This window comes from Silene latifolia, chromosome 2 (genome assembly GCF_048544455.1).
Source record: "Silene latifolia isolate original U9 population chromosome 2, ASM4854445v1, whole genome shotgun sequence".
Taxonomy (NCBI): Eukaryota; Viridiplantae; Streptophyta; class Magnoliopsida; order Caryophyllales; family Caryophyllaceae; genus Silene; species Silene latifolia.
This window is the reverse complement of record NC_133527.1, coordinates 75,052,630-75,061,235: the sequence shown is the minus strand read 5'-3', so window position 1 is coordinate 75,061,235 and position 8,606 is coordinate 75,052,630. Positions and strand designations below refer to the sequence as shown.

At 40.1% G+C, this 8,606-nt stretch overlaps 1 non-coding gene across 1 annotated transcript; it reads left to right on the top strand.

Annotated features, from left to right (window-relative positions):
* Positions 1 to 1,071: 1,071 nt before the first annotated feature.
* LOC141644911 (small nucleolar RNA R71) lies at positions 1,072 to 1,178 on the top strand. Its single transcript, XR_012544512.1, has one exon. It is a non-coding gene; the product is annotated as a small nucleolar RNA R71 (small nucleolar RNA).
* Positions 1,179 to 8,606: the final 7,428 nt, after the last annotated feature.

Here is an 8,606-nt window from a genome sequence, read left to right as displayed (position 1 = left end):
GGCTTAGCTTGGCGACTTGGGAATGGAAGTCTAATCACAATATGCTCTTTTTCCTTAGCCTTCTCTTCATTCTTCTTCTTTGAAAGTTTGTTGGAAGTAGGATCAACCTCCTTAGAGTTCTCCATAACTCTTTGCTTGTAACTAGCATCTACAATATATTCATCAATTGGCCTCTTCGGCTCCTCATATCTTGTACCACTCCTCATATGGATGGCACTAACCGTCTCTTGTCTTGGGGGATTACCTTGAGGCGGTAATTGCCCCTTTTGTCTTTGAGAGCTAGAAGATGCTAATTGCGTCATTTGAGTCTCTAACATTTTGGTGTGGGCAAGAATGTTGTTGATAGTGATTTCCTTAGCTTGGCTATCTTTTTGCATTTGGGTGAAGAATTCTTGTTGGTTTTTTTGCATTTGGAGGACCGCTTTTTTAACATCAAAGCTTTGGTCATTTTATTGGTTGTAGGAAGGTTGATTTTGATAACCTTGGCTTTGGTTTAAAAAGGGTCTTTGAGCTTGGTTTCTTATTGGAGGTGGGGTGTATGTGGGTTGAGGGTTTTGAACATTTTGGCTCTTGTATGAAAGATTTGGATGAAATTTGGTATTCTCATTATAGTAGTTGGAATAAGGGGTGCCACTCTTGTATGCTTGGAAAGCATTAACTTGTTCATTTGTTCCCCTACATTCATTTTGATCATGTCACAAGGTTCTACAACTTTCACATACTCCACTTGGAATTAAGGATGATGCCATCATAGCATTGACATGTTGTTTGGGTGATTTGGAGGCTTCATCAAGCTTAGCCATGGCCTTCTCAAACTTCAAATTGATGGTGTCGATATGAGCACGTAGTTGAGCACCCAATTGAGTGATGGAATCTACCTCATGCTTTCCCCCTCTTGTGGCCTTTCGAGGCCTACTATATTGGGAATTATGAACCGCCATCTCTTCGATTTTGGCCCATGTTTGATTATCATCAACTTCGGTAAACATCCCATTGGATCCCATATTAAGGACATTGCGTGAGTCTTCATATAGGCCGTTCCAAAATTGTTACACAAGGAACCACTCACTAAGTCCATGGTGTGGATAAGAATGACAAGTGTCCTTAAATCTCTCCCATGCTTCATATAATGATTCCTCATCCCTTTGTTTGAACCCGGTGATTTGAGCTCTCAACATATTAGTCTTCTCCGGAGGATAAAATTTCTTATACAAGGCAAGTGCTAACTTCTTCCATGAATCAATACCAAAGGTAGCCTTGTCTAGGCTCTTCAACCGTTGCTTTGCGGTACCGATCAAAGAAAAAGGAAATAATACCCATCGGATTTGGTCTTGAGTAACTCTGGTTTGAGAAATTGCATCACAATAGTCACAAAAAGTCTCCATATGTGAATGAGGGTCTTCACTAGGCATCCCTCCAAATTGACTTCTCTCAACTAATTGTATGAATGCGAATCTGGCAATGAAATTACCAGTTAAATGTGGTGGTGTAGGAGTACTGTTTGGTAGGTTCTCATCGGTTGGTACGGAATATGATGAAAATTTAGGCATTGTGGGTTGATTTTGTGGTTGGTTTTGAATTGGGTTATCCTCTCCTTCTCTTGCAAAAGGGTTGACAAACTTAATGTTATTTGGTTGAATGTCCACAATCTCTCCAATACCTACAAATCTTGAAGTACCTCTAGCAACTCTTCTATTGTTGCTTAAGGTCCTTTCAATCTCGAAATCAATGGTAATAAATTACCTTGTGATCTCCTAGTCATGCAAAATATCAAACAACTAGAAAACAATTAGCACAACCTTGAGGAGATTGACTTCCCCAAGGTAAAGAAAGACACAACTAAAAACAATTAACGAAAATCAAATCAATTGAACACCATCCCCGGAAACGGCGCAATTTTTGGTTCGGTTTTTATACTCGTCGTCAAAAGCTACCAACCAAAACAATATTTATAACTTCACAAACTACTCTTAGTAAAGAGGAAAGTAAAGGTCGGATCCCAAGGGAAGGGTATTGATGTAGAATTTTCAATTGCAAGTAGCTATGTCTTAGTGTGTCACAAATTGGGTTGAGATGAGATGTAATCTAAACTAATCAACCAGATGAATGTAAATTAATGAAAACAAAGTAAAGCAAATAAAGGGGTTTGTAAACAATTGATTAGAAGTACTAGGGTGTCATGGGTTCATAGGCGATTCATGGAAATAGATTATACAAACATGTTCTTAAATAGATGCAAGCACTTATTGTTGTGATGTGATCGAGTTAGTGTATATCTTACAATCCCTAGGAAGATTTAGGTCCCGAAGCCGAGTCGTCTACACTGTACAACACCTACAAGTCGACTTAGTCTACTCCTATTCAACTCTATGGATGGTCTAATGAGGCTCGAGTTGATTTATGTCTTACAAGCCTCATTGAAAAGATAAGAGATGGGTAAATAATGCAAGGATTCACAGGCTCGTATTTCATCAAACATAACATGTGCATAGGTTGAAATCACAACAAGCAAGCAATTTAATTATGAAAACATATTAGATTAAGCATAGATCAATCCCCATGTTTGTTTCCCCTAATTCCTCATTAACCCTAGCTAAATTATTATTTACTCATGATCAAGTTTAACATGCTAATAAGGTTGTCAATCATACTAACAAAGCAAAACATGATGAATAAATTATGTGATTAACAATAATTAAACACGGGTAAAAAGGGATTATACCTATGGAGATGATCCAAATAATAAAGCAAAGAATAATAGAAGTACTTGATGATTAATGGAAGGTTGTCAATCCTCCAATAAACCCAAATAATCTTCCAAATACTCAAATAAAACTAAGAACAATTGAGAAATTAAGGAAAGATTAAGATGTGATTGATATTGAGAAGTGTATTACAACTAAATTAAGACTAAATTAAGAGAGAATTAAGATGATATTAAGAGTTGATTAACGGTTGATTCCTAATCTAGGTAGTACAATGGGGTATTTATACTAAAATTAAGTACAAGGATTAGGGTTACTAAGGGCTTAAATGACTAATAAGACCCTAAGAGAAACTTGAGGATTTGCAACTCCCAAGGGACATGCGCGGATCGTGCTTGCAACTCCCCCCAGGATCCGTTCGTCCTCACCTGAAGCACGGCTTGTCCTGTAAGAAGATCTGCTCGGGCTGGCAGTCGGGATGCTCGGATCGTGCTCTGGTATGCTCGTCCTGAGCCTAAGTTGCTCGGATCGTGGCACAAGGTTCTTCTTTTATTTGGCTCCTTAACAATCCGCGGGGATCGTGTTGGGGATGCAAGGATCTTTTCATCATTGCCTATTTATTTGCTTAGGTCTCTAATGTCGTTCTCTGCTTCGATGCTTGGTCATTAGATGCGATCCATTTAGCTCCATTTCGCTCCATAAATGCAAGGTTAGCGATCCTCTTCTACCAAGGACACAAAACCTCAAAGAATATACAAAATGGGAAACTAAAGATAAGAAATGACCCTAATAGGTGCTAGTAAGCATGGGAACGAGGTTAATTATGGGACTAAATGTGCTCAAATATGAGTCACATCACTACTCCGTCTTCACACTAGTCAAGATGTTGCCTATGATCGTTCCCAAACGATCGAAAGTCGCATAGTGGTCGTAGAAACTAGGCTCCCTCTCATAGAGGATCTTATTCCCAACGTCTCATTGCATGACATTCCTCCACCTTTCGTAAACGTTTCTTCCCCAGTCCTCACCGAAGCTGAAAAGCGTCTTCAATACTTAGAAGAGCAACTGATGTTTCTTAAAGAGGATGACACTACAGGGAAAATAGCCGAAAGTATGAAGCAGTAATTGCCCAACCACCAACCAACTTCAACATGACTGACATCCCGAAATTCAAGGGGCACGAAAACCCTCTAAACCACATTGTGCTTTCAAAGATTATATGTCTATCAAGGGCATCAAGCCATAGATGTTCTTAAGGATCTTTCTTTCATCTCTCGACACCATTCCCAAACAATGGTTCTACTCTCTAGACCACAAGAAGATCTCAACTTGGGATCACGCGGCCATCGAGTTCACTAAGAAATACGCTGATAATGCCGAAATTCAAGTCAACATGCGTACTCTAGGGGTTCTTACCCAAAATGTAAAGGAAGGGTTCACCGACTTCCTAAGTAGGTGGAGGAAGACTAGCACCGACTCTTTGAGCGTTCAGACGAGGCCATTCTTGTGGAAAAGTTCGTGGAAAATCTAAGGCCTGTCTATGCAAATCACTTGAGGTACCAAAACATCAAGTCTTTCAAAGACTTAATAGTATTAGGTACAAAAATCGAAGACGATATTCGGAAAGGACTCTTGTCCAAAATGGTAGGACGCGGATATCATGGGTCAACATCAACCGGAAGTTATTCCTACGGTTCCACTAGAAAGACCGATGATGTCAACCTTGTCGAGTCATCCAAGAAAAACAATACACCAAGAAAATTCACTGACATTGGTGACACATGTACAAATGTGCTGAAAAGGTTGATGAAGCAAGGAAGAATCCAACCAATAGGGCCTACGCCTGACCCAGAAAAGAAGTCCAAATTGTGGGATGAAAATGCTTATTGTGAGTATCACAAGGGCAAAGGACACGACACAGAAAGCTGTTATAGGCTAAAGCATGCTCTCCAAGACATGATTGAAGATGGACGTTTGCCTATCCCTCCCGCAAGTAAGCCTAACAATAGAAAGAATACTCTTGGAATTCTAATGATCTGAGATGAGGAATCCACCTTTGATTGCTCACACCTTATATCTCTAGTCGAAGATGAGATTAGAACGGCCGACCATGGAGAAACCTACTCTACCATCGCACCAACTAAAACAGATTTTGTCCCATGGGGAAGAAGTGTGAGTAGACATGTTGCTGAACTAGAAGATGTCATGTCATCTTATCGAAAGTCAAAACTCTCAACACCAAGAGCCACGCAAATGGCCATTACCCTATCATGCGAATCTACAATGCAAGAATTTATCACGGCAGTTGACGATTTGGTTCAGCAGACCATCCATCTAGAATCCAAAATCTTGGGCCTCAAAGAACTCAACACTATCAATGGCATTTGGGCCGACGATGACGAAGATGTTTACCTCAAAGAACATTCCTAGGTCAAAACTTTGGAGGATCTCGACATAGATCACCTAACTCAATCTGGTCGCCCATACCAAAATATCACTCCAGTGGAAACAAGTAATTCAGCTACCAATGTGAATGTCGTATCTCCAATAGAGAATAATGAAGATTTAGTCATTGACCACGTAATAAAACACCTATAGAAGACAAAGGCTGATCTTTTAGACTGGCAACTAGTTGCTAGTTCATTTTCACATCGCCAAGCTTTTCTACAAGTGTAGATACCTCATTTCTGTACCTCCCGCAAACCACCCGGTGATGATTGGGCCGCATGTTTGATACGCGGAACGATTTGTGACAGTTCGTAAGATTATCGTCAAGTGATTGCTCAAATATTAATGTCTACCTCTTAGTTGTCATCTACGTCCCGATACGGTCGTTTTGGCAATAATTAGAGTACATTCGGAGTCCGGGTCAAAAACCGTCTCCATTTTCTGATAACTGTTAAATCCCGAGTCAGAATGTTCTGGAATGTTCCGGATATTTCTATTCCATATTTCATAAATTTTATCTTTTGGCAAATAATATCCCGTAATATTCATATAAGATATTAAGGAGTTCGAATTATTTCCGTCCTACCATAACTCAAACGCGAAAATCTTTCTTCTTCCAGAGGAAACCTCTCGGGAATAGAGACGCAGACAGCGCCGCGCCTCTTCCAAGAGACGCAGTGGCGCCGCGCCTCTTCCCAGGACCTTTCTCGCATGTTTCACGTATCTTTTTCATATCTTTCCGAGATTCACTTCCAAAGAGTCTCCGAAACCCTAATTCCTTCACGTGATTAGTATAAATAGGAGCCTTCGCTCCTCATATTTCTCACGCGAGTGTCCGCCCTTCTCTTCTACGTTTGCATTCTGGACTTTGTTCTTACTTATTGGCGCCTACGTGCTTGAACTTTCGACCACGTAAGCTCGGATCTTTCCGGGTACCAGCCTCTCCGTTGCATGACCGACCAATTTGACCAACTACACTCAATCAACTTAATTAATCAATCGTTTTCCTCTTACGAGGGCACTCTCTTTGCATTCGCGTCGAGCATTCACTAATCGATATCTTAGTTCTTCTCGTTCCGTCAACATGTAAGTCTGAGGGTGTATAATCCTTATTTATTTATTGTATTTTACTTTTTCGTATCATCAATTGTAAGATTTACGTCGAAAATACCATTAAAATCGATTTCTAAAACCCTTTGTTAAAACCTGTTTTTGCGGATTTCCAGTAGATAACAGTCGAGAAAGGACGCAAGAATCGCCGCGCCTCTTGAAGGAGCGCATTCTGCTGCGCCTCTTCGTGAGGGCCGCCAGATTCTCGCTTCTTTTCTTCTTCCTCGTCCTCTGTAATTCGTTCTTGTTTTATTTGTATTCGTTTGTTCTGTAATTCTTTGACATCATAGCATAATAATTCCACATGTATTATAATCATCATCATGTTCATGTTTAATTTGTCATAAATCCGACTTAAATCCCTAATAATCCAATATTTGCGGGTTTTCGTCATTAAGTTCAATCCGGGTTGTAGGGATTCAATTTGTTCATATTGAGTTCCTGGAATTCGTCTTTGATATAGTTTTCATCTGTTCATTCACATGTTCGTCATTAATTTGTCATTAATTCATCATGTTTAGTTTGTTTCATTCACCGATGTCACTAATTAATCATTTAACCTTGTAATTAATCTGTTTGCGTCTCGTTCATGTTCTACTGTTTTTATGACTTATTCATATGTTAAATAACATGTTAATCACTTCCATCCGAGTACATAATTTAATCCATCATTAAATTTATCAATCGACATTAACGGCTTGCAAATACGGCTTCACAGCCAGAACTGAGCCAAGGAACAGACGCAGCGTCTGCTGCGCCTATTCCAAAAGACGCAGCTCTGCTGCGCCTGTTCCTGGCTGAGTTCTGTCCCTGAACTCCGTTTCTGCCTTGACCTAGTGTAATTAGTTTACGTATTAATCGACTAATATCCGTAATATCACGCTAATTCCTGTTCGTTAATTTATTTCTTTTATTCCTTTATTCTTTTTCTCAAATTATCCGTTTTAAAGGTATTTTCGACATAAATCGCCTAATCCGTTGTAATTATTGTAATTTTAATTATTGTAATTTATAATTATTGTATTATTTATCGCATTTGTATGATTTATTTACATTCCTTCACATGTAATTGAACATTAAATCCTACTTTGACCCAATTGTATGCTATTTACGTGTCAACCGACTTAGTTAAATCTTCACATGTTAGGATTAAAACTTGGATGTTGCATTTCATGCATATAGCCGACGATATATCGAGTACGAATAACTTCCCTAATCATTAGTAGAGGCCGCTATCGAGGCGGGCGGGATTAGGTGTTCGATCAAAAGAGCTTCCTAATACGTACCCTCACCCCTTACTCCAGATCTCCGTGAGCACCCGTGTTCATTGGCATCCACGAGAGTCATTCTAGACATAGAATGCTAAGGGTAACGATTGCTTAGTGTTCATGTCACTACTTTGTGTCTTGACATGACACGAGGTATTCGAACGGTTCCAATTTCCCATAAAAATTGGTGGCGACTCCATACAAAATGCAAACGCTTGTTTCGTTTCTCACCAAGCGCCCCCGTGGGCGGCCCGCTGTCCACAGTTTGGCGACTCCGCTGGGGATAATACACTTACGTGTAGCCAAGGGTGAAACTCGAACAAGGTTAGGGAATAGTTTGTACAAGACAATTGTCGGTTTTCATAACTCGGTCTTCCTAGATCGTTTTATTCGGCCTTCCTAGGCCCAACCCAACCCATTCGACCAATCGTCCCGTCTAAACGGTCCTAATTCTTATTTGGGCCTAAGGATGGATAACGATTGACGTCATCCATACCATGATGCTTACTCTTGTTTGTATCAAGGGCCTTCACTACTTGAGGAAATGGACTAGGAATCGGCCTTACTCTTGTTTGGCACGAGCCTCTCCAAAGACTTCGGGTTTGATGGTTCGGTATGGCAACCCACCCTTTAAACCAAAACCCTTTTAAATGCACTCAGCATCCCGTTATAATGCTTGTATAAATGTGTAAACCTTTTGTGATCACCATTTCTAAACAAAACCATGACAAATTTTCAAAAATCCAAACCCTCTTTCAAACAAGAATTTCGAAATAGGGCTTCCAATTAGCGCAAAATCCGGTCAAAACTCTGTCCGTTTGTCGAGTCAAAATTCGGGCCACGAGCCCATTTCAAAACCTCACTTCGAGTCCACTCCTACAACTACACTATAGTTGACTAGGACACACATTTTCAAAGACCTTGTCTTTCTTCAAAACTCACTCAACACAAGTGGCACACACCCACTTCACGAGTCAAAACTTTTCCTCTTTTGGCAAGTGTGATAGAATGGTCGATCGTGTTTTGATTCGTCGCCGATCTCTTATCCAGTTTCCAAGATGCCCGGATCAAGTGA